General features: G+C 45.3%; 1 protein-coding gene across 20 annotated transcripts in view; it reads left to right on the top strand.

The window, feature by feature from the left end:
* The window catches only part of ADD1 (adducin 1), a 573,879-nt gene that overhangs the window by 117,070 nt on the left and 430,141 nt on the right, over positions 1-26,668 (top strand). For 15 of the 20 annotated variants that reach the window (XM_085642521.1, XM_085642512.1, XM_085642520.1 and 12 more), the window contains one exon: positions 13,253-13,339. The gene's annotated coding sequence lies outside the window, so the exon portion shown is untranslated. Of the gene's footprint in view, positions 1-11,341; positions 11,480-13,252; positions 13,340-26,668 lie in introns of all 20 variants that reach the window. The other 5 variants (XM_085642522.1, XM_085642513.1, XM_085642509.1 and 2 more) reach the window with 1 other exon arrangement.

Here is a 26,668-nt window from a genome sequence, read left to right as displayed (position 1 = left end):
TGATGATGACTTTAGATAATACGCAAGTGTTTAAAATTGCTGTATCTTTGTTGTACGAGGCATTTGTGCCCTTTTGTCTGGCCTGTAATGCTCCAGTGGAATATTATGTGTTAGTGTGCATCGTAACTGTAATGTTTTTGGAGAGCAATCATTTTTTGCCGACATTGAAAGTGCAACTACTGCACAGGCTATACCTGCTGGGTAAGATTGGGGAAGGGTGGTTGGTGGGGGAGGATTATGTACTGTTGCGTCCTCTAAACGCTTTTTTTTTGGGTTGAACCTAACAGACAGCAGAGTAGTCTGGCTGCAAAAGACGCCCATCTTCTTGTTGTGTTTGTTATGTTTGCCCTAAATGGTCATGGGTATGACCAGACGTAGGTCCCATGCTCACTGTGCCACTAGATTCAAGCAAGCCTGGCTGAGGAGGGGTCACACCCTGAAACCGGTCCCAGGATGCTTGTTTCCGGTCCAGGGAGGACCTGGCCTGCCAGCTAGGGCTGGACTGTTCCCATCAGGAGCAGGGTCAAAACTGATTTGCATATGGCTGGGTCCAAACTGGGTTGGCATAATGAGCAAAAGAACATTGGATTAAACCCAGATCTCTTGATTGGGGGTTAGTGGCTGAAAAGTTTCAGCACTCTGTCCATCTTCTTGTGTGTGCAAAAGACTTCTTGTCAACTTACCCTAAAACTACAGCGGGCTAAATGCTCGTCCATTCTTAGAGTTGGCTGGCTTTATTGCCACTCTCAATTTACTTGTTTCTTATTCAATGGCTTCCTTGTCCAGATTGTTTGTCTCTCCCTTGTAACATAGCCTTTTTACGTGTGTCCTTCGATTTGTTCCTTTTTAGAGAACTACTTCTTTCTTCTTGCTTGATCACTCCATGAGACTGCGTGTGTTTTCCAGCTTCCTCCCTCGTGTTCTTCTCTCTCCACCATGCTCTGTATTTATCTCTCCTGTTAGTGTGCGTATTCCCTCTACTTCCCCATCCTCCATGTTGCTCTTGCCAGTGTGCTCCTACCTTTGCCTCTATATTGTTCTTTTCTTTATCTGCACCAATTGGCATTGGCAGAGCCAATAGTTCTCAAAGACTAGACCTATGGGCTTTGCCTGTGCTTGTTGTATATTCTGCTGTAGGTGCTTATCTCCATATATCCAAGTCTTGAACTGCTGCTGCCCATACTGCACCTTATCGATGTGCTTTAGGGAAACTTGCACGGCTAATATAGTATGTGTTACTGGTTCTGTTTGTGTGGTTTGAATGTTGAGTGTAGTACATGTTGTGCGTGAGCACTGGGAAAGCTTACAATCCTGATTCACATGAGGTACACGTTTCCTGTAGCTTTAGAAAACAGTTTCACTATACAAAACCCAATGTTTGTCTTTTAGCCAGTGTCGTCTTCAGAAATCTCTTCTGATCCTAGAGTGTTCTTCATTGTCAGTGCTTGTCAGTTAGTGTCCTAAGAATTATTTTCTGATCCATTTGGTGAGAATTCACTGTTATTCATTGCCAGCTGTTGTCTTTTAGTCACTGTATTATTTTAAATCTCTTCTAATCCGTTTGGGGAATTACAGTATTCTTCATTGCCAGTGCTCTTTATCATAAGTGTACCCTTCAGAAATGTCTTCTAATCTGTTTGGAGCGATTGAAGTGCTCTTAGTTTGAGAGACAAGCAATGTATTATCATGGTGTATCTCCTAGCTGCTTGGATCCTGACCTGTTTTTAAATCTGCATACATTAAACAATTGCTTTCTACTTACTAGTTGACAATAAATACTTTATATCCGAGATCGTCATGGCTTTCACATAAATTGCTCTTTGTATATATTTATGTATGTGGTATTTCTACAGAGCAAGCCTAGTCGAAAGATGCTTTGGCATTCAATAACAGTGCATGGACTATGAAAACTGCTTATCTTCTGATCTATCACCTTCCTACCTTCCCAAGCAGGTTCTTAGACATAGCAGTCACCTGACAACTCCAAAACCAATAGGTCTCACCCATGCGAGAGCTATAGCCTTTGGCAATATGTGTTAGCCATGTTATACACCAGTGTGGCTGCTGTATAAAGGTTATTGGTTTGGAGTGGGGTAGAAAGGTGTTGGGTAGAAGGTGGTAGATCAGAGTGGCGTGGAGTAGATTAGGGTAGAATGGGGTAGATTTGGGTACAGTGAGGTAGATTTGGGTACAGTGAGGTAGATTGTAGCATGGTACAGTGAGGTAGATTTGAGTGTGGTGTAGCAGAGGGGGTGGAGGAGAGTGGGGCAGTGGTTTGGGGTGGGGTAGATTGGATGGATTGGAGCGGGTAGAGGGGCCTGGTTTAGATTGGGGTAGATTGGGTGGAGTGAGGTGGATTGGATTGAGGTGAGGTGGATTGGATTGGAGTGAGGTGAGGTGGATTTGAGTGAGGTGGCGTAGAATGGCGTAGAGTGGAAGGGCATAGAATGGAGTGGAGTAGTGTAAAATGGAGTGGCGTAGTGTGGAGTATGCATGGTGTGGTCGCACACTTCCATTACAGACAACACATTTCCAATTGAAATGACCATTACATGTGCACAGATATTCAGTTTTACTGCACACAAACGATAATGTGTGGAAATGTCGTCACCTAGTGTATTGATGTGCTTTGATTGTATTAAAATACTTCCACCACACTTTATTACAAAAAAAGTGCTTAATTTTTAAAGTCCTAATTCTGATGTACAATAATCTAAATGGGGGGAGAATGGACTACTTATAACTACGTTGCCAGGGTTCTTGGTGCCTTTCAAATTAAAACCCTCATACACGCAAGTAGATCGTAAAGCGGTATATCTTGATTCTCCGCTTTAACGTAGCGTTAATGCATCATCATAGGGTTTTGTTTTCTGGTATGTTAACCTCCACCTGGAGGTAACCACTAGGTTCGCAGTAGTGTCCAAAGAAAAAATAGAATTAAGTGCTCGCAGTAAAGTGGGTTAAAATTCTTTGAACAACCTCAATTGTACGCGATTATTTATTGAAAAAAGGAAATGGGGTGTTCAAGAAATTAAAATAATAGGTGTGCATTTATCGATCATCTTATGCACTGAATGTAATTTTTTTTAAAATGAGGTCGACCTGTTTCAGCCCTGTCTTGCCCAGTATGGTCTATGGGGCTTTCTTCAGGACCAGTGCAAAGTTATCTCGCTAGCACTATTTGTGTAGCAAGTGAGAGTGGTCTTCTTGTTCCACTCTAAAAAAGATACAGTAGTACCTATAATCAGAAAACAAAAAGACACATAAGGGGATTCAATATGTGTGTATCCGATTCTCAAAGTTTTTTGCTGTCTTGCGTTTAATTTGCATTTCTAGTTACATGAGATCATAATTTACGCTCTTACATCTTTCGTGTTTATCGTTAAACTAAGGCATTGCGGACATGGAAAAATTCGGGAAAGTAGCGTGGTCAGTATCGAGATGTGACAGTTAATAATAATGGTGGACCGGGATTGTTATTTCAGAAATGTTTATTACAATTCATGCAGTTTCTCTCTCATACCATTCTCTTATCAGGAATACTTAAAATATGTTAACCGTGTTTCTGGCACAAGCGCATTTTAATTCTATCTTCCCTATACTCTGGGCTTCTCTCGATTTAAACACACCGATAAAACATTTGTGCTTTGTTACCTTGGTGGCTAAATTGTTGGGCCTCTTCAGGGGACCGGCGAGAGTATCCTGGTATTTCTGTGGTGGAAGAAATAGATATTAGTAAAGACCTTACTTGAAAAGTGGCATGTATGGTCCTCCGATCCCGCGTTCTCACCAGCTACAGCGGGTATTTCCTGCCTGTGCTCGCTCTTCCCCCGGAAATGTGGGTCTGTCTGGAGCGGCAATTTTGTATCCTCCCATTAGTAGAAACGGGAGACAGACTTGCTTGTAATCTTCCCACCGAATAAAATCAGAAGACAGACTGTATTCCGGCAAACGAAATTATCACAAACTACGTGTTGTGTATGTTTTAGTTATTAAATCTTAACGTGTATATTGTAAGTGAAAATCATTTAAAAATTATTAGGACCTTTTCACTCTAACTATGATCCTTATATAAATATTTTATGTGACACATATATAGAGGATTTTTAATTAGTGTTGTATAGATGTAGTCTGCGTTTTTTGTGAACCTACAAAAGGGATGAGTCCACTTCCTTAGTTATCGGATTTGTTAATGATAAGCTGTCGTGTTGTTTTAACGACTTAAGGGAAGATACATTACAATAAGGGTTCTCACCATAGTCATAATGCCACTGGTGTATTATTATTTCACAGGTAGAAAACATTTCATGAGACCTAAGATCTTTAAATTATTGGCAGTGACCGCGGCGGATAAGATATTCCTCATGTCACTCTTTTTAGTGTGAGTATATGTTCTTATTTTGGTTAGTATTAGATGTGTTTCTTAGGGAACAAATTGTGGTCAGCTAAACTGATGCCACGGTACATCGTCATTTAGTCCTTGGACATTGGTCTGTAAACGGTGTACCCATCTTTGTTCTTTTCGAACAATATTCGCTCTGCATTGTTGTCTTTCATTGTTAGCATTTCAATGACAGTCCAATTTAGTTCTTCAGTTGTGTGGTTTGAGTCCGTGTAAGGTTTACTCATTTTTGTGGTTGCTTTTTTGTTCTTGATATTACTTTTGTGTTCTCCAATCTGTAACTTGACTTTGCAACAGGTCATCCCTATATATCTCAGCCTGCAAGGACACGTGATCATATAGACCACGTGTGTTGAGTTACAGTTGGTATGTTGTCGCTGTGTCCACACCAGATTTTCAGAAAGCGGTAGGGTTCTCGTGGCTGTAGTGAGTTTGCACGCTACACAGGATCCACATGGATAGTGTCCTGTGACCGGATTCATATTCCAGGCTGTGGTAACACTCTCTTTTCCGGTTTTGGATTTGGGACGTGTGTGCACTAATAGGTCCTTTAAATTTCTAGTTCTCCTGTTTGTAATTCTCGGTTTGGGCCAGTCCAGGTTGCCAGAGGTGACGATTTTCCAATTTCTGTTTATAATCTTTTTTACGGCGTTCGTGGCTGTATTGTAAGTTGTGACGCATATAATAAGATTATCTGTCGGTTCTTTTGGTGTTGTGTCCAAAAGACATTCCCTCGGTTGATGTCTAGCTCTTTTTTGACATTTGCGGATTGTTTTAATTGGATAGTCTCTTTTCACCAATTTCTTTGTTAGGTCACCGCCTTGGAATTTGTAGTCTTGCAGTTTACTACAATTAGGCTTGAGACGCAAGAATTGACTATAAGGTAAATTGTCCCTTAGTGGTCTCGGGTGGAAGCTCTTATAAGACAATAAGCTGTTTTTGGCGGTAGGCTTATAGTAGGTTTTTGTCTGGATGCTGCTGTTCCCTATATATAGAGTGATGTCCAGGAAATCAAATTGTTTTCTGTCTGACGTGAAGGTGAATTTTAGGCACTCGTCTCTTGTGTTCAACCAATTGATAAAGTTCTGGAGATTGTCATTCCAGATGACAATGATATCATCTATAAAACGTTTCCAGAACAGTGTCTTGGGTAAGAAGGGATTTTGATCATTCAATACATGCTGGTTTTCAAAGCTGCTCACATAGTCCTGCCACCGATGGCGCAAAAGCGCTTCCCATGGATGTTCCGTGGCATTGCACATATAGTGACCCGTTGCATTCAAAGAAGTTTTCGGTTAATGCCAGTCTACAGCATTCTAAGACAAAGTGTCTCTGTGTTTTATATTGCCACTGTTCAGACAATAGAATATTCTCTAGAGTCTCCAAGGTGTCTTGTTGAGGTAAGCTGGCGTAGAGACTATCTATATCCAATCCTACTAAGTACATTTTGTCTTCGTTGTAAGGCATTCCAATAAGTTGGTTCAATAGATCTCTGGTGTCTTTTAAGTACGTCGGTGTTTTCTGAACCAGTGGTTTACGGAACTGGTCAGCAAATTGGGACAATGGTTCAAGGACCACACCTATTCCAGAGACGATTGGTCGGCCTGGAGGTGGAGATCTGTTTTTATGCGTCTTGGGCAAAGAATAAAAATACGGTGTTCTTGGTTTCTGTGCAATTAAAAAATCAGCTTCATGTTTGGTGATCCACAAGTTTGTTTCTGCTTCTCCCACCATTGTCTAAATGGTGTTCTGTAATCTGAGAGTTAGATCAGTTTTGATCTTTTTGTAGAATTTAGTATCGGAAAGGAGGAGTAGGCACTGCTGGTTGTATCCTTCCATGTCTAGTAGGACGATGCCCCCCCCTTGTCGGCGGGTTTGATTATTAGGTTTTCGTTCTTTCTTAGTTGGTCCAAGGCTTGTTGTTCTCGTTTTGTGATGTTAAAGAACGGTTTTTTGATTGTTTGCATAACTTTCTCTGCCTCTCTCATGATAGCTTGTTCAAAAGTTTGTATTTCGATAGGTATCCTGTGGTTGGGGGATTGTAAGTTGATTTTCTCCTCCGATTGGTATCACTTTCTTGTGTGGGATTTTCCTTTCCAATGAAGACAGCTTTTAATTTCAACTTCCTACAGAAATCTGCTAGTTCACATCTTAGTTTGAAGATGCCTAGATTCTGGGTCGGGACAAATCCCAATCCTTTGTTCAAAACCTGTATTTGGTTTACAGTGAGCACTGTGTTGGTAAGATTTACTATGAGCGATTCATCGAGCTCGGTCCTGGCTTCTCTTTCGACATACTCCGTGTAGTACCTGGCGTTGTTGTTCGCTCCAGGTCACTCCTTTTCATCTTCCTCTTTGTGGAGTCTGGCCTCTTCCTAAAAAAGGCAGTTGTTGCATTCTCTGTGGTCCCATCATTTGGGGTAGTGGGGCATTCCATGATGGTATGGGTTCAGCCAACCCTGGTAGTTTGGTAAGTATGGTTGGAAGAAAGGTATTTGTTGGTCATTGAAATTCGGTCTTTGCCATCTGTTAGCTCTGCGGCGTTGCTGATTCCTATACTGGTTTCTGCCTCTACGTGGGAAATGTTCTTCCTCGCTCCAGTCTGAGTTGTCAGAAGAGTTTCCTCCTGTTGATTCATTATCCGTAGATTGTTCCAGTACTATGTAATCCTCTCTGAAATAAGGATGCATCTTCTCTTGTGTAAAACGTTTGAGGTCTTTTCCCAGTTTCTGTATCTTATTTTGAGTATTAAAATCTTTTGTTTCATTTATTTCGCGATTTATTTCTTCCAATCTTTTCTTGTACACAGAGATATGCGCTTTTGTTTTAAGTTTTGCCTCACTTATTTGAATTTTCACAGTCGGGGCCTCTGATAACCTGGCTGCAGTTTTTATGATCAGAACCAAATAGTCCTGTGTGCACTTCCAAGAGATTGAGGACCAGTCTTTCCGGAAAGTTAAGTCTGATGTATTCAGAAAGACTTGCAATTAATTTTTGTTGCTAAAAAGATTAATCTCATAGCCTGGCCTCTGACACGGGTGTTCAGCAGGATGGATTGTCTCATAAATTCTCTCACTTTGAAGTCAGCCAAAGAAAAGTAAACACCAAGCTCCCTCGGAATAAAGAGCCTGACATTTGACCTCTGTCTTTAATGCATCACAAATGTGACCAGATAAAAAAAAGATTTAAATGCTTGTTTGCAGAAAACGAGTACTCGGTAGGCTACAGCATACAAGGAATTCTCATGGAGGACAAACTCATGCTGGACAGCCAAAAACATATAGAAAACAAGCAAATGTGAGTTACAAACCATAAAGCCAATAGTAAAAATTAGGCGAAATGCATTTCCAGGGAAGCTTTCAGAAGCCAACAAGGAGTCGTAAGCAAACCGGACAGCCGCACTGTCTGGTCGGCTTCGACCTAATAATATCAAGGACAGCCATCATCTGCATGACTATGAATCCGGCTTCAGATCGCACTGCAGCATGGGACCGCTTCTTTACAAACCATACATGACCCCGGCATGACGGCAAAAAAAGATGACCCATGACTCCTGATGTTACTAGACTCCTCTGACACCTTTAGCATAGTTGGCAATTCCTTCTAATCCACACCCTGAAACACTGAATGAGATTCAGTGACAACATTCTTCAGTGGTACTTCTGCTACCTATTCAACTCACACTAGTGTTCTGGCAAGGGCAAATTCTAGTCCTAGTAAATCTCTATCACCTGTCGAGTTCTTTCTTGTTCTCTGTCTTTTTCAACCTCTAAATGGAGCCTCTTTGGACTCTACTCACTGATGGCACCATCAAAATGTATAAATACGCCACCAGCGCACAACTCTACTTGAAAGTCGTCTAAGTTTCAAACATCCAAAGCCTGAAACACTGCCTGCACCTCCTCAACACTTGGCTGTCCAGCGCCGCCTGAAGCTCAACCCCATCAAAACAGGATTCCTGCTATTCTCCAAGAACAATAAGCAACAACTAATCCAAACCTGGCTCACCAACATGAACCTGGACAGATTTGAACCACAATTTTCATCTAATGCCAAGGCACACTAATTCATCTTGCTCACAAACTTGGCCGACAGTGAACACATTGCTAAGAAATCTAGATGACCTAGCCCCTGCTCTTTCTGCTAAAGAAGGTTAGAATATTCCTCCCAGAATGCGACTTGAACCACTGTTCACGTCATCGTACCGTTGCATCTAGATAGTGGTAACACTTTGCTCCACTTCTTCACCCATCTGTCCACTTTAAGGGAGTACTATAGGCCACAGCATGCCTCATTAGGAGCCTGAAGAAATAGCACCCAACTCCTTATAGAGCAGCACTGGCTCACCCCACCAATGTGCCCTCGCCATCTTTAAAACCAACTGCTACATCTGCAGAGTCCTCACCACCACCATCCTCACTTCTTTGGTCGAGAAGCTCACCATGTTAGGTGGCTTTCACCACTCCTGTAACATAGGGCGCCATCATTGCAAACTAGAAAAAATAAGACAAAACACTGCTCAGTCTATGGCCCTGGGAACTAGAGTGATATACACGCTTTTATCCAGACTCATTTAGGAAAGAGCCTAAAACATGCCTGTAGTGATGGTGTATCACTTTAAGTAGGCTCGTGGGTAGGAATAGAACCTACATCTGTATTAGGAATGTTTGTGTATGAGTGTGATTCTAACTGAGGGTCAGTTGTACTGGATGAGCTGCTGATCTCTGGATGTACTCAGCTGTACTGGAATAAACCTTGGAGTTATAACTACTACATTTGTCTTACACCTTCTTTGCCTGGATGAACAACCACCCGATGCTACAATGCCTCTTTAAAATGTAACCCATATCACGACGCAGCTACCCTCCACTTCCGTGCTCAGAACTCAGCTGCCCTGCCAATCGCTTTTTGACTCTGCCTTTGCCTTACGACTATCGTCGTGCTATTAAACTGTTTTTCTTTTTATTGTTAAATTACCCAAAGGAGACAAAGTTGGAGAGGATGTTACCAGAAGTATTTATTAACGTTTTGTGCTGTATATTTTGGACATCCAAAGAAAAATAACATATTTTGTCCTGCCACTGTTATGATCTGTCCTAGATTTCCAGTTTTCCGGTCACCTTTTCCATTGCTCATATGGATTGTGATGTGTGCTTCATGGAAAACGGAACAAATACTCCCCCTGGAAAGGAAATTGAAGATAACAAACCTCTGTTTCTGTTGGGTGTAGGAAGCAGCTATGAGATGTTTAAAGGCTTCCTTCCTAAGCGCAGTTCACCTGAAAATGGCATTTCCTTCATGTCAGTAGTTTCCCTTTTGAGATTAATTTACATACACACTTTTATCTGATGGGTCTGCAGAAGTTACTCGGTTTTTTTTTCTCCAACTTGTAGCCTGCGAGAGTATAAACTGTTTGTGGCCTCCCACCTAAGCACCATAATTGGCTCTTGTTGGTAGCATTTACTGCCTAAAGTTGTTTTTGAATGATTGTGGCGATTTTAGATATTTCTGTTCTGTTTGAGCCTTCCTTGGACGTAATTATCTGGATTTGACATTGGAGTAATGGTGCCGTGTGCGTAGCTTAATGTGGCGTAATAGAGTGTGTAAACATTTGGGACTCGTTTCATGTTGAGGTTGCACAATAGATCCAACAATACGGTAGGTGGATGGAGTCACTGAGGTGTGACCGTTAATCCGTGACTGATTCTTAGTGCATCCACGGTGCATGAGTTCCTGGCGCGTGGCTATCCTTGTTCTTTTTGGCATTTCAGGAAAGGTTAAGTCTGTGACAAATAGTTGAAAATTGTTTCTGCTTGCCTTTGACATGGACCTAGTCATTGCAACCTGAATCTTGTTCATCTTTGTGGCTACAAGCCTTAGATGCTTCAGTGTGGCACTGTTTTAGGTTGAAGAAGCCTTTATTTATGGCTAATTATTTTAGTCCACAAAATATTGCCGAGAACCTCCTCCGGTCCAATCGGCACAGCATAAGGGTCTGCTCAAGAAAAGGTAAATACTGATGTTTGTGTATTTTCAGTTATTTCCTGAGGAAACTTTGAAACATGATTAGATAATGAATGTGATATATTTTCGTCAGCTTTGAGAGAAGTAAGATACCTTATTAGAGATTCGTAAAGCAGTAACACTTTAACAGTCTTAATTAGGAGCTATACGCAGTTTACGTAATTAACAAATCCAGTTAGATCCGTGTGTATTGTGCTACCATGCCCTACATAATTTTTCAATTGGTGTCTCTTGTTCTGAGAAAACCCCGATGCACTTAATTAAAATAAAAAAACAACAAAAAAAAACCCTAATGTTGCTGAGCCTGACTGAAAGTTACTTCAAACTTTTGTGCTGGGCGAAAGTCCTAGTCGGCAGCACATGAGACAACTAATTCAGTGTATTTTTTTTTTTTTTAAAGCTGTCGTCTGTAAAGAACTCTAGATTTTCTTGTGGCCAGTCTGACATTGCAATCTTGTATTTGGATGTAAATGTGTCTGACCTAAACCTGTTGTAGTTCTCGAAGGTGGCAAACTGGGCAGTGAAAGCAGATTTGTATATAGCACTAACGCAACCCTTGAAGTTATGAAAGCTTTCCAGAGTCTGAAGAGTGAATATGAGTAAAAAAAAAATTTTTATTTCCCTCCTAAATATGGTAAAATAACTGGTTGCCCTTTGAAACTAAAGATTTTCCAAACTGATCGGAAGTAGAGAGGAGCGGGTTTGAAACGAGAAGGGAGCAGGAAGTGAAAGAGACAAATGAGAATAACTTGTAGTCTCTGGTTTAGTCTCCTTCTGATTATGGAACCAGCAAGGTCTTTATTGTTTTTCTGATTTCCAACTGACTGTTGATGGCCTTTGTTTTATATGGGAGAATGTTAGAGTTTACATGTCTATACAAAGAAAATGCTCACAGAATGCACATTTTTCTTATCAGGAGTGGAACTAATCCGGATCTGTGGTCTCGCCTTAGACTGCAAAGTTTCAAATTAGATTTCACCAATATTGGTCCTGTCTCATGGATCGCACGGGGGAGCAGTGCAGAGGGCTTTGAAGAAGATTATTCTTGAGACTGGTAAGCAGTGTAGAGTTTGATAGCAGTGCTAATGTGGTCTCTGTGCTGACGGTTAAGACTTGTCTGGCTGCTGTATTCTGAATTTGTTGTAGCTTGCTAGTTGCATGACTAGGAAATATATTATTGGGACTATTGGCGTAATCCAGACTTGGCAATGCCAGATGTTGATGCCTCTATCCCAGCCTGCGTAAGGGAATATTTAATGCAGCTTTGCCATTGTAAGCATTCGGTGGTCACTTTTTTAACTTTGCTTTGCCGAAAGAGGATTGAATCTATAGGCATGCTGATGTTCTTCAATGCACCAGAGTGGCTGTCGGCAGTCTTAACTCCAGGGCCCAAGCAGATAGCATCCATTAGTCACCTGCCTATAGGCTTTTGTTGAATACAATTGTCTCCAGGTTCAATATCTTTTCAAGTTTTGCTATCCACAAATTTTCATCATTGTTATGACATATGGAGTTGAAGAGATCCGCAAGAGAGGGGTGATTGTTGGGCATGGGGAGCACACCGATGTCATATACGCTAGAGAGGAATGGCGAGTAAAATAGAGGAAATGTTACCATTTTTGATCAGCCCTCAATGCAGCATTGGAGAGATGTTTCTACGAATTAACCACTCTGCTGGCAAACCAGAAAGCACTGTGCTAAGGGGGCTGCTCTCTGTAACTTGTCTGCCGCGTATGGTTAAGAGCTCCATTGCGTGTAACAATAACTGTTCAAGAAAAGGAAGGGCTCCAACGCCTGATACCACAGATTAGCACTAAAATATCATTAAAGTAGCCACTCCGAAAGAGGAGGGACACACTTTACTGCTAATCGGCTGATCCCTACGGTGAGAGCACCACTGATGCGTTTCCTGCTCCCTGAGACAGGCGGTACCATGTTGTCTTACTTTGCCTTCACACTGAGAGGTAGAACATCTTTGTGCAATGCAGAGAAGATAATCGATGTTCTGTGTGACCCGACTAATTGAAAGGGCGCTTTGTTGTTTTTCTTTGGCGTGTGTGTGTGTGTGTGTGTGTGTGTGTGTGTGTGTGTGTGTGTGTGTGTGTGTGTGTGTGTGTGTGTGTGTGTGTTATATATATATATATATATATATATATATATATATATATATATATATATATATATATATATATATATATATATATAGAATAGTTGCTTCTTGTGTCCTTTGAGGTTTTGAACATTTTAAATTTGTTACAGAGGGAGCAATATGTTGAAGTTAATGCTTCAAAGGTGAATCTAGGATTGTGCCATAAGGGCATGTTGAAGCGATTTCTCTAGTCTGAGTGTATACAGAGGAACATGAGGGTCTTGAACGAGGTACAGTAAAAGGTCATTCAAGACAAAGGAGCCGTAGTGTTAAAGGAATTCGCCCCCAACATGTTAGGCTTGCAGCCATGCGTCATACGTTGCTATGTATAACCAAGGCCCTTCCACCAGGTAGGTCCAATGAAATAATATAAATCTCAAATATTCGATCCCTTATTCGTCTTTGCTTCAGAACAGACGCTTAATCACCATTGTCAGGATAAGATCGCCTCTCTGATCACACACAACATCGAACTCTTCCATTGTAGGCCACGCTTCAATTCAGCAGCCTTCAACCAAGAACAGCCACTGATGCACAGCGCACTGAAGCTTTTTCTGCACTTCATCAGGGGCTATAAAGTGCTACTTAAATGCATCTGTTATGCAGTACGTATTTTAATTTTAGGTAGTTTTGCTGTGGAGTGAAACTGACTGATCAATCATTGTTTTTTGTTCATAGGTTTCTGAACATTGACATCCCTACCTTCAGGCGAAGGAAGAAAGCCTGTCCCCCAGACGTTTCTTTTCAATTGTGCAAGCTGCACTGGTAAGCTTGTAGTAAACAATCGTTGTGTTATGCTTTTTAACTACAACTTGTAGAGCACATCTCTGAATTTTCAATGGCCCTGTTGCGTTTTCAAAGTCTTCGTGTCCATATGCATATGTTTCAGAAGGCCTTGTGGTCCTCAAGGTGGTCATATACCTTGGTTTTTCATCAGTGAAGATCCGCGTGTTGGACCGGGTCATAGATCATCGTAGTGTACTATACGTATGAGTGCTTCTGCCGAAGTCCTTTGCCATTTTTCTTTTCCACTGATGTTCATGGTATTTCATTGCCTGGCCTGACGAAACCTGTTCTTTTGAGTGGGTTGGTACTCTAAAGCTTCGATGCAGTGTTGTGTATGTATGTGTGCATGTATGTATGTATGTGTGTGTGGTGTTTTTGAGCTCGTACTGTATGTTTCTGAGGTGCATATTAATGGAATGGTAGGAACGTGTTGTTGAGTTGCCAACAGATTTATATTATCTATCAGTGTAAAATTAAAGACACTAAATGAGGATGCTTTACATACCAGGTGCAATTCACTAAATACAGTAGACTTGACTGATCTCTGCAGTCTTTGGTACAAAAAATCAATGTATAGTTTTTGTTTCTTGCAGTGGTTTGACTGTTATGTATTTAGATCTAAAATATATACTCCTTGTCTAAATTATTTCGCTCATTTTGTCTGTTTTTTCATGGACCATTTGCAAAGTTGAAACCTAAGCAGAAAATCTATACATATTTGAGATGCTGTCCATGTTAAAAGGGCGTAAAGTACAGAGCATGGGTACTCACAAACATATACTTGGGGGCCACACCATACAGTCTGGTATGTGCCCGAGAGCCGCATCGAAGCCGTGGCATTCCCAAGGAGAATGGTGGGAGATTATGGGGATGGGAAGAAAACACCTCTTTTCCAAAATGATTGCTTTCAAATCTTTGTTGTACATCTTACATTTTGTTACCTGTAGGTTATAAGACCAAATATAGATACAGAATATGTTGTTGATTTTAACTGCCCCCACCACACTCACTGCCCCTTCCCCTCTGTAGTCATTATGAGTTTGCTTTTTTTAAAATTCATATCTACTGTCCTCTCAGCTAGGCCTGAGATGCCTATGAGCAGAGAGGCCTTGCTGATAGTACAAGCTGAACTTGCTGTTGAAACGAAGCCCAAAACCAGAAAAGCATGAACAGCATGCCTTTGCAGCATCGTTTTTATAGCTTTTCCGATTCTGGGCTTTGTTTCTAGAGTCATTTCAACTTGTTCTATGGGTAGGGCAGCCTTCCTCGTAAAACAAGGTGATCTAACTTTAGAAACAAAGCACAGAATCACAAAATGATGCTGCTTACCTACTAGAATTAACCCAAAAAACGGACTTAGAGCAGTTTTCTCTGCTGCAACCAGGTCCCAGAGGGAGCTCTTATGGCCACTAGGAGAAGTCTTCTGGGCTGTCAGCGGCCCACGGGCTGTGCTTTGAATACCACTGGTGTAGAGGGTTGATCTTAAACATTTGCATCCTTGGTTATTTCAAAACCAGTAAAATGACTTTCAGCATGTTGTTGCTAGCAGGATATTTTATCTACTTATAAGTCACAAATCTAAAGGTAGTCTGAGACCTTTCCACCACTCCCTTTCTGGCAGTATAGCTTTTGGTATTTGCGTAGTCCTTCATTAGCCTTTCCTACAGCAAGGCCTTCATTGTTTCAGCCTCCTCTAGGTAACTCAGACCTCTTTTTTTGACTAATCACTATTGCAGCTGTGCAAATCTCCATAATTAAACCTTGTTGGATTGTTTTTTTTCAGGATTATACCCTTTCTACATTACCTCAGCCTTTGCCTGACAGACTGCTCCTCAAAGCTCTGCTATGGAAGTAGACTTTCATGTCAATGCATGTGCCCATATCACATTGGGCACAATTACTAGACTCTGTGCCACCCATGGTGTTCACATTCAGGCCGAGGTATCCTATTGAGATAATTTAACTGGATTAATTTGTACTAAGTATTACGTAAAATCACATGTGTCAGTCGGTTGAGATTTACATAACTCATACAATGCATCAAATGTACCACTTCTGCCGGCTAACGTGTAGTACATAGAAACACAGTGGACAACTCTTCTAATAGCTTTAGATTGGTAATCCATAAATTGTTATTGGGTGATTTCTTAGGGTTTTCAGATTAAGATAAACTTAATTTATTTGCAAAGTTTTATATAGCGCTGGCTAGACCCGGAGGTATCAGAGCGCTTTACATGAGGATCAGTGAGTTACAGGTTTCATAATTACATAGACCAGTATAGACATGGGAGAAAATAAAAAAAATGAGATTACACAATAATGTGAGATTATTAGTGCGTACACACGTTTTATGGGGAGTGAAGAGGTAGAGGGGGAATGGTAAACGGGGGTAGGGAATGCAGGTAGGAAAACACAACGGGGAGGCGAGGAAAATGATGTCCGATGTCTGGCTGGGTAGGTGCCGGCTGAGGGGTGAACCAGAGCCAAACTCCTCTATAGCTGCATATGACCGCTCCACCGGGCATCAGCCAAAGTTGCTTGGGCACCGCGGTGAGTACAGACACTTTTGGTTTCCGCCCAGGGGGCATCCTTAAAGTTCCATCAAGAGTACCAGTCACGGTGTTACTGGTAAATGCCGTCCGCCTTATCCTCCAGCTCGCCCCCAGGTCAAGAGTGGAGAGAGGGGAGGTGGAAGGGATAGATCCAAAGTCCACAGATCTTCCCCAATCCCAGCAGCAGTGGTGAGTGTTGGGCATTTGAGCAGGATCCCAGTGGTATGGAGACCCTGGGTGCTTCAGAGTACTCCTCCCCTACCTAATCCAGAGCAGTCTCCCTGCAAACTCCTGCAGCCGTACCAATGCGTTTCCAATGCGTCATGTCCTTAAGGTTTACTGAGTTGAGGCTCAATAGTGGGGGGGTTCACTTCTGGGGACCACCTTAGGGCCATCGTGTGGCTGGTGTCCCCAAGCCAGACTCAGGACCTGCTGTCCCCCAAGTTTTTGTGCCCTCCAGTACAAGCCTGCTACTTGTTCAACCAGCAGCTCTTGCCGTCAGGCTAGTAGGCGATAACCAAATTGTATCCCCGCTTCCAGGGACCCAGCCACGCTGCTCTAGTGTGGGGTAGGGGAGGAAAGCACACTACTCAGCCAACAACTGTTCTGACACAGCAGCTCCCTTTCTCACGTTGCGATTTGGGCACTCCCCAGCTCCCGCTATGCTCACTGTCCAGTCTAGACTCCTCAAGCCCCCAGCCTTGGTTTGGGGCCTCTTCGTGCTGCTTTGCACGATTCAGGCCTGTCCGACCACCATCTTGAGATCAGTCAGTGCTCGGGCACCTACGAGGGTCATCGCCCCTGGAATCCGCTGCTGTCGTTCTGACCATAGGCTGACGGTTGCCTTTTGTAATTATGGCCTGCGGCGGGGTGTCCGGTCGGGTCCGGGAGGCTCCATAGCCTGCTTCATCTCGAGTGGGGAAGATGAGAGAGGAAGCGATGTACAGGTTGCTGCTATCCCGCTAGTCTGGCACCCCCTCCTCACTGCCGCCTGCGCACTCACTGGGTCTGCCGATCTCCGGTCGTACCCCTGCTCACCGGTGAGCCACTTTATCGGGTCTGCCTGCTCGCCTCGCTCAGAGTAGTCCAGTCGCCATCTTGCTTCCAGGCCAGCATTCAAACGGATGAAAGCATCGATCCCGTTTTTTACCAGGAATCTCGAGTCCGCAAGCGGGAGATTAGGGCAACGAGGACCTCAGCCAAATAAGACATCAGGTGAGTAAGTGGGTCCAAGGAAGGAGGAGGGCATCTGGGTATTTAATCCAAAAAGACAATTCCTGGCCGGGAGCTCCCTGCCGGAGCTCCTCACCTGTCGGCCTTCTTGTTGATCAGCCGACATAGCATAACTTGTTTAATCTGGGCAAATGCATTCCGCCTGTCACAAAAAGTGGTGGGTAAAGTGTTTCAATTAGTTCCAACTCTGACATCAGCCAGAGGTTGGTATAGTTCCTGATCAGGAGAGGCATGGCCTTACAGCTCTGGCTAGACGAAGGCAGAATTGCATAAGTTGTCTGTAGTTGCAAAGTTGGCAAAAATTGGACTAGACGTAGATTAATTCAAAAATTCCACTAATTCTTTTCTTCTCGTATTGATACATGCACCTGTTGCCAAAACTACCTGGACTTTACAAAACATGAAAATTGTTAAGCTTTTCTTCATTTAATAAATCAGTTTGAAGCTATTTTCTTCCCACATGCCGGGAAGCACTGTAGTTCCCTAGAGATATTGCACACCAGACAGTATGGAAATATAACCAACCACAATTATGCAAGTATTTTAAGTCCTATGCTTGATTGCTTTCTTAGTTCTTGGTCACATTTTGGGTGCAGTTCATTATCTGTAATTTCAAGTCTGTGCCATGCTTCTGAAATACTTATGATGTATACATCTCACATGTATAGCAACTTCTTCCTTTTTTTAGAGATGTTATATTTAGATTTAAACCATATTGTTTATTGCTGTACGCGGGCCCACCTTTCTCATAACTGTTCTGCATAGTCTCCCATTAGACCCTTTGAAATTTTCCAGCCCTAATCAAGGGTACTAATGTGCTGTTTGTAAAACATCTGATAGTGTTATAAGGAGAACCATTAAACTATGACAACATTTTGGAACCTTAAAAGTCAACATTGCCATCAGATACAATGGTAACGCGACCTCTCTTTAGTTTTTATATGTCCATATGCAGGAACACATTAGGAAGCCATATAAGCAGTGAGACCGTGTCCTGTTCAGTCACATTGAATGATAGGTGTGTTTTCAGACTGGGCTGGTAAAATGCCTCTTCTTTAGCGTGTAGCACTGCCAGCAGCAAGATGTGTGGCTCTCTCAGCAGACAGCATGGCACTATGATGCAGACACTATGAAACCGTGCAGTTCCTCATCTTAAAGGTGTAGTCAAGGTGGTGAAGATTTACCAGAAAAGACAGATCTTCCTTGTTATGGCAAAACAAAAAGGAGACAAAGGACTCACCCCTGCATCGTCCTTCCATGAAGCCTTCGGTTCTTCACGTTTTCTTTAACTCTAATAAAGGGCGTATTCTAATCTATGCAATACTTTTAATCTAGGCAAGATATCGGTTGCTAACAATATATTGTAGGTTTTGGGTGTGTGTTCAGAACTCACCTCCCCTCCACTTTCTGGCTCCCTTTCACTGTGAGGCCAGCAGCGCCCTTGCCCAAACTAGTGCAACAGGGAGGTACACTTCCCCGTGCCTCCCGCAGGAGCTCAAATGGTCCCTTAGATGGTGGTTAGATTGCGTCATTTAAAATATTTGTTTTTATATTGTTGTATGTAACTAGAAGGTGAGCATTGATATCTTTATCATTTACATATTTTCATTGTATAGCACACTGCCACCCTTGATGTGACTTTGTAGAGCTGTTTCCCTCCCTGAAAGATTTCAACTTATGATTGAGAAGAATGGCTGACCCGTGCCCTACACTAGGGAGGTCTGCTTACTGTGCCTCACTCGCAGAGACAAACATAGACCCACCACAAGGTTCATAGACTTGCGATTGCTTCTTGTCAAGCGTTTGATCACCTGTGGGTGGAGATCATTGACGCCCCCTGCGGTCATCGCCTAGGAGCTTTCCATGCAGGCCTGCGCCCGAACAGAAGGCGTTGCCTTGCGCAGGGAGGCCACGTGGAGTCCCTGCGTAAGTGCCCGCTAGCTGAGATGCCATCCTGACCGACTTATAAGCTGCTTTCGCGCCTGCTAATACACTGACCGAGGCGTCCAAGACTTCAGCGACTGTGGCAACTCCCCCAGTTCCTGATCTGTCGCCTGGTGTGCCGGTCACTGCCCCCTGATTGAGTCCGCTCCCCCTCAGTACGATAACTACTGTTGCATTCCTCATTGAAACTGTTTCTCTGTAATGGGGCATTTTAGTCTTCCCCTCCTGTTGAAAAATGGCGCGGACCCCATTGTTGTTGATCCCCGATTGTGAAAAATATATCTTTTATTTTTCCTTTTGTCGTTTCTGTTTCATATAATATTTAAAAAAATCAAACAAAAAAATGAGAAGAATGGCTGATCTTGTTCTAAAGTGAAAAATTGAGTATCCTGCATAAGCAGCAGGTTACGTTGTGTTGCTAAAATCATGTTGCAGGATCTTTGCAAGCCAGTGTCGGGGAGGTTCTAGGTTGTAGAGGCATTGTTCATTTTTGGAAACCTGTATATACCTTGATGAGGTTTTGAGTCAATTATGGAGTCACCGGTCTGTGGTCCAGTACAGATGAGACTGTCAGGTTTGCAGGTGCATGAAGATTACCTTGGGAGGTGGTCCAAAAAGCAGGAGGACTCAGCTGCATAATGTTTTCAAGGCAAGAAACGCCTACATTTTGATCCTCCCACAGACTTTAAAGTTGTAGATGGAAGGCTCAGTCCACTAGAGGGTAAGATGCGCAGTGACTAATTTTGCAGCTTGGGTCTTGCTGATATTATACTTTTAATTTATTCTTGGATCCCCAATCATTGACTGCCAGAAGAATCGGACCTTCTCTGATGACTATTTAATTTCATAATATTCTCCGTAATTAGTAATTGATGCCTATGAATGAATGAATGAATGAATGTATCGATACATGGGAAGAGAGACCTATACTATCAGAACCCCTTTCAGAGTACTACAGAGCGAGCAGGAACTACTGACCCCAACTGTGGGAGTTGAGCTCTTTTGCTCCTGCTGCGCGGGGCGGACCTACTATGGGCTCTGAGTAACTGTGTCAAGTGCTACCTTCTTCGGTACTTGATTCTCAGAGGTAGCACGGGTTAAGTAGTCCAAGGATTCCTGTGGGGAGGTAGGTGCAATGGTTACACAATCACAAGACTCAAAATATGCTCATTACCCCCAATAAAGGAAGGTCCAGCTACTTTCTTGATTTTATGAATAAAGTACTATCTATATATGAACACAATGTGAAGTACAGTACACCACAAAATAACACATTCTTCATACGGCCAGCACTCTAAAGTTGTGCAGGTAACATCCTTAGTCCCACTTCCTACTTTATGGACTGTGGTTAATCCCCGTTTACTTGAGGCAACATTCAGATTAGACCCAGCTAGTGAGTATGAGTCATAGAGGTTCCACAATGGCTTCTTTAAAAGTCAATGTTTCTCATTGCTGTAATGCTACAGTCCGTGTTCCCCCTAGAGGCTCTGTGGCCCGGAGATCAGTCTTACCCACTACTGCTGGTATAGACCTATGGAAGGGCAAGGCGCATGTCCATTTCTCAGCAATTAGCAGTAGTCTAGATGTAGCCAGCTGAGTGGCAATGATCCCAGACTCTCCTCCTGCCATGCAGTAAGTCCTACTGATTCCAGCAGGAAGTTGCGGGTGGCTTCTAGGATATGGTGGTTAAGTCTGTGCTGTGCTTACGTGAGTTTTAACATGTTGCTACTAACTTTGTCACACTGCTCAAGTACCAAAGTCTTCTCTCTTCACCGTGGCCCCAGCCTGGCATATGAGGGTCGCGAACAGGACTACGGCACCCTCCAAGTCACAGCACTGCACAGGGTGATGGCCCTTATTCTTCATGGCGGGCTCCACCTGGCATTTTTGAGCCGCAAATATCGGTACACTGGGTGAAGGTCCTCCATGTCACAGCACTGCACAGGGAGATGGCCCCCTTCGGTCACACTTATGTACCAGAGTGGCTACCCTTAATCTTCACTGTAGCCCCCATCTGGCGTACAGGGGTCACTAACAGCAGCACACAGGTGGAAGACACAATCATCATTGTGGTGGTCCTGATAGGACCGTAAACGTACACTTTGCTTAAGGGATCCACTCGACTGGATCCTCACTGGGCCTCACTCCCTCCAGGCACTCTCCTTCTCACAGGGTCCTCTGGTCTCGGAGGTAAGCAGATTCTGGTGCTCCATCGCAAGTGATTTTGATTTTCCTGAGTGATGTCCACTGTTGGAAAACCACTCCCACACTAGAAGGGGTGGTGGTGGTCTTCCGGAACACACTGTGGTAGCTTGGCTCGAGTGGTCAGGAGTCAGGCACCGTGCTAAGCATACAATATACCCATACAATAACCATGCGTGCATCCGTTCCAAAAACGACTCTACACCGTAAAAATTATGAAAATATCTCTCTTTATCTTTTTCTCTTAGTTGCTGATTGGAAAAAATAAATAAGTCAATCACAATATACAAATTTCAATTAGTGCAGGTCAAATAAATATTGGCTGTTTGATGAAATAAATAGGGGTGATCATAAATAACAGGGCATAAATACAAGTGCAATATATACAGACAATTAAATACTTTGAGGCAATAAATACTGTACCAATAAATATTGTACACCATCAAGTCCTGTGGACCTATAAATATAGTGCAGCAATAAATAGGTAAAAAAAACTCAATAAATACAGTATCCCCAATAAATAATTAAAAGTATACAGCAACCCTCATATAATCAGATGACACTTCAATTCCTAAGGGCTGATTTGGCCCAGGCACAGCTTGTAGGGTTGTGGAAGGCTTGAGGGGGGCTACTCCCTGGCTGGGACAAGGCTGAGGCCTAATCTGAGGTAGATCCAAGGGGGGTATACCAGTGCCCTGGCTTTCTCTCTCCACACAACCTCTCTAGGTTAGTCCCAGTTCACCCCAGGCACAGTCAGGTGGGTTTCAGCACCTCCCTAGCCCCTTAGAGCAGTCTCTCAGGTCTCCACAGGGCCTTAGGCGCCCTCTACTCCACTTACTGCCCTTTTTCTGATGTTCCGACGCCGCTGGAGTCGTGTCGACGCCGTGAGGCGGTTCCGGTTCGGTCTCGGCGGCCTCGGCACAATGTCAGTTCTTTGACGACGCCGGCAGGCGGTTCCGGTCCGATGTCGGTGGCCTCGGTTCGATCTCGACCTCCGATTCGACGGCGTCGGGCAGTCTCTTCACGATGTCGACTTCGGGCGGCTCCGGTCCGATGGCGCTCTCGGCTCCGATGACGTCGGCCGGCCTGGCCTCGATGTCGACTTCCGGCGACTCCGGGGTGCGATCCTCACCCCCGACCTCCGGTGCTCCTCCTCACAGGCTCCGGGCGACTCCGGAGTGCGATCCTCACTCCCGACCTCCGGTGCTCCTCTACCTCGGTCTCCGACGACTCCGGAGGGCGGACTTCACTCCTCCGATGACGCCGCTCGCTCGACCTCGGTTCACTTCCTCCTCGACCTCTGGTATTCCTCACGACCTCCGTCGGCGCCCTCTCACGACCTCAGGCGGCTCCGGGTACGACGTCTGCTACTTCAGTCAGCGCCACTTCTCCACCTCGGGCTCCAGGTCTTCAGGCTACTCGACGCCGGACTCCAGGGAAACCAGTTCTCAGGTCAGAATCTTGCTGTTTTCTTGGTTCTAAGGCCTGTTCCTGCTGTCCAGGTCCTTAGGATAAGTTTCCTCTGTCTTCTTCCCACACAGGGCTATAGGCTGGGATCCATCAGTAGGGACAAGTATCAAGGGTGGGTTTATGGACCCCACTCCAGGCACAAGTTTCCACCCCTGCTGCTTCACTCCTTCCTCCTTCACTGTTGTGCTCCTCTCTCTTCACCAGTCAGGTGCCAACTGCCAGCTCCAACTGCCAACTGCCTCTCTTATCCTCCCAACATTCTAAACGGTCTCCAACTGTCACAGAGTTCTGGAATCTCCTGGAATGTTCTGGAAGGTGCTGGTAGGTTCCAGTGGATGCTGGTGATGTCACAGGTGGCCACCATTTTGTGCTCCAGGCCCTCAGACAGAAGTTTCAGGGGTAGCTAAAATGGCTCCCTGAATCTGCAGCAACACGAAAAAGTCTGGTGGTTCCCAAAAAGGAAAAATTCAAACAGGGTTTGAGGCAAAAGTGGGACAAAATAAATAATGATGAGGAGGGACCACCCAAAGGGCTGACAGGTCTAACACGCGTCCCCCCCAGCTGAAAGTGGGGAGAGCTACCCAACCCCTTGGGAGTTCTCATCACTAAGGCGGAAATACCTTGAGAGACCGTCTGCATTGGCGTGGTCCACTCCAGGCCGATGTTCCACCTGAAAGTCCATCCCCTGTAGGGAAATAGACCACCTCAACAACTTGGGATTCTCCCCCTTCATCTGCATCAGCCAGCGAAGGGGTCTGTGGTCGGTCTGAACCAGGAAGTGCGAGCCAAACAGGTATGGCCGCAACTTCTTCAGAGCCCATACCACTGCAAAGGCTTCACGCTCTATTGCACTCCACTTCTGTTCCCTGGGAAGTAGTCTCCGGGATAGGAAGACCACGGGTTGATCCAGACCCTCTTCGTTGAGTTGCGATAACACTGCCCCAATGCCATGTTCTGATGCATCTGTCTGGACAATGAACTTCTTGGAAAAGTCTGGGGCCCTTAAGACCGGGGCCTCGCACATGGCTTTCTTCAATCTCTCAAAGGCTTGCTGACAAGCCTCCGTCCAGACTACCCGTCGAGGTTGTTTCTTGGACGTGAGCTCCGTGAGAGGGGCTACGATGGTACCGTACCCCTTCACGAAGCGGCGATAGTATCCCGTGAGGCCCAAAAATGCTCGGACCTCAGTCTGTGTCTTGGGGGGTTCCCAGGCCATGATGGCCTCGATCTTCGCCTGGAGGGGTTGCACCGTTCCCCTACCCACCAAGTGTCCAAGGTACACTACCGACCCCTGCCCGATCTGGCACTTGCTGGCCTTGATCGTCAATCCAGCTTGTCTCAGGGCCTGGAGAACGGCTTGCAGGTGACGCAAGTGATCCTCCCAGCTGTTACTGAAGACGGCTATGTCATCCAGATAAGCAGCAGAGAAACTCTCCATTCCGGTGAGGATCTGGTTTACCAGGCGCTGAAACGTGGCAGGTGCGTTCTTGAGCCCAAAGGGCATTACACAGAACTGGTAGTGGCCATTGGGCGTGGAGAAGGCTGACCTTTCCCTTGCTCCATCAGTCAAAGAGATCTGCCAGTACCCAGAAGTAAGGTCAAAGGTACTTAGATATTGGGCAGCTCCCAGCCGGTCAATCAATTCATCCGCCCTAGGGATCGGATGAGCATCAGTTTTGGTCACTGAGTTCAGTCCCCGGTAGTCCACACAGAACCTCAGTTCTGGTTGGGCACCCGGTGGTGCAGCTTTCGGTACTAACACCACCGGACTAGACCAGGGGCTGCTAGAAGGTTCAATCACTCCTAGCTCCAGCATCTTAGTGACTTCACTATGAATGCTGGCCTTCACCTTGTCTGACATCCGGTAGATCTTGGACTTCACAGGTGGGCTGTCTCCTGTGTCCACGTCATGGACGCACAGGTGAGTCCTACCCGGGACAAGGGAGAACAACGAAGAGTACTGCCCCAAGGCCTGGCGACAGTCCTCCTGCTGTTCAGGAGTTAGAGATGGGGAGAGAATCACTCCCTCCACCGACCCATCCTTTTCCTGAGACGCAAACAGATCAGGGAGAGGCTCGCTTTCCACGTCCTCTCCTCCGTCAGTCACCATCATCAAGATGACTTCGGGCCTCTCGTGGTGGGGTTTGAGGCGGTTGGCATGCAGCACCCGCAGGGGCTGACGAGGGGTCTTCAGGTCCACCAAGTAGGTAGCCTTACCCTTCTTCTCCAACACCTCAAAGGGTCCTGACCAGCGATCCTGGAGGGCGCTAAGCTCTCCTGGTTCGATCACCCACACCTTCTGGCCAGGCTCCAACTCCACCGGGTGAGCATTGTGGTCATACCACGCCTTCATCACTGCTTGGCTGGCTTCCAAGTTGTCAGAAGCTTGCTTCCACAACTTAGCCATTTGGCTCCGGAAGGCCAGCATGTAGCTCACCACATCCTGGGGAAGCTTTCTGGGAGTTCTTTCCCGTCCGTCTCTCACCAGGTTGAGAGGTCCACGTACAGGGTGCCCATACAGAAGCTCGAAGGGGCTGAAGCCCACTCCCTTCTGTGGCACTTCCCTGTAGGAAAAAAGTAAACCGGGTAGGAGGACGTCCCATTTCCTCCGCAGGCTTTCAGGCAGACTTCTGATCATGCCTTTTAAGGTTTTGTTAAACCTTTCCACTAGACCATTTGTCTGGGGGTGGTAAGGAGTGGTGAACCGGTAGGTCACTCCACACTCCTTCCACATTGCCCGCATATATGCTGACATGAAGTTGGTCCCCCTGTCGGACACAACTTCCTTGGGAAAACCCACTCGGGTAAAGATTCCCATCAGGGCCCTAGCCACAACAGGTGCTGTTATGGTCCTCAGAGGTATTGCCTCTGGGTACCGTGTGGCATGATCCACCAGAACCAGGATAAACCTGTGACCAGCTGTAGTTGGTGGATCTAATGGACCCACAATGTCGATGCCCACCCTTTCAAAGGGGGTGCTAACGACAGGAAGTGGTTCCAGGGGAGCTTTCAGCTTCACCCCTGTTTTCCCACTGGCTTGGCAAGACACACATGTCCGGCAGTAGGTATCGGACGACACTTTCATCTGAGGCCAATAAAAGTGTGGGACAAGACGGGCGAAGGTCTTGTCTTGCTCCAGGTGTCCTGCCAATGGTATCTCGTGAGCCAACTCCAAAAGGAAGGCTCGATAACGTTGAGGAACTACCAAGGCTCGTGACGATCCATGTAGGGGTGCCTTGGGTTCACTGTAGAGGAGGCCATCCTCCCAGTAAACACTGTAGTTCCCTTCAACGTTCCCTGCTGCCTGGGCTTCGGCCTGTCGCCTCAGCCCCTCAAGGGTAGGGCACTCCCTCTGGCCCTGGCAGAATTCCTCCCTGGACGGGCCTCCCTCCACGTGCCACTCGGCCGGGATGGGTAAGTCCTCCAGGTTGGTAACGTCCCCCTCCGCAGACTCCTGGCCCACCACCTCCGGTGGCCTATCCGTCCTACGGGGTGGAGACGCCGAGGCAGGCTCCTCCTGTCCTCGGTTCTTCCCTTGACTGGCAGCTGGCTGGGCCTTTGTTCCAGGCTCCAGCCGGAATGAACTCCCTCTTCGGGTAGTCTCGGACCTTGTGCTAACACAGGCCCAGTCAGGTGTACCCAGCATCTCGGTGTGAGTCCGGTATTCCACCTCCTTCCAAGCGTTGTGCTCCATGTCATTGCCCAGCAGACAATCGACTGGCACGGCAGGGCTTACGGCAACTCGAAGTGAACCTGCAACCCCCCCCCATTCAAAGGGAACCTCGGCCACGGGATAGTGACCTGTTCTGCCGTCAGCCATCGCGGCTGGGTGGAGTACATCGGGAATTACCTGCTCTGGAGACACCAGCTGGCTACGCACCATAGTCATACTGGCTCCTGTGTCTCT

The sequence above is a fragment of the Triturus cristatus genome, chromosome 2_2 (assembly GCF_964204655.1).
Source record: "Triturus cristatus chromosome 2_2, aTriCri1.1, whole genome shotgun sequence".
Classification (NCBI taxonomy): Eukaryota; Metazoa; Chordata; class Amphibia; order Caudata; family Salamandridae; genus Triturus; species Triturus cristatus.
Note: the sequence above shows the minus strand (reverse complement) of the source record. Positions and strands in the feature narration are given on the sequence as shown.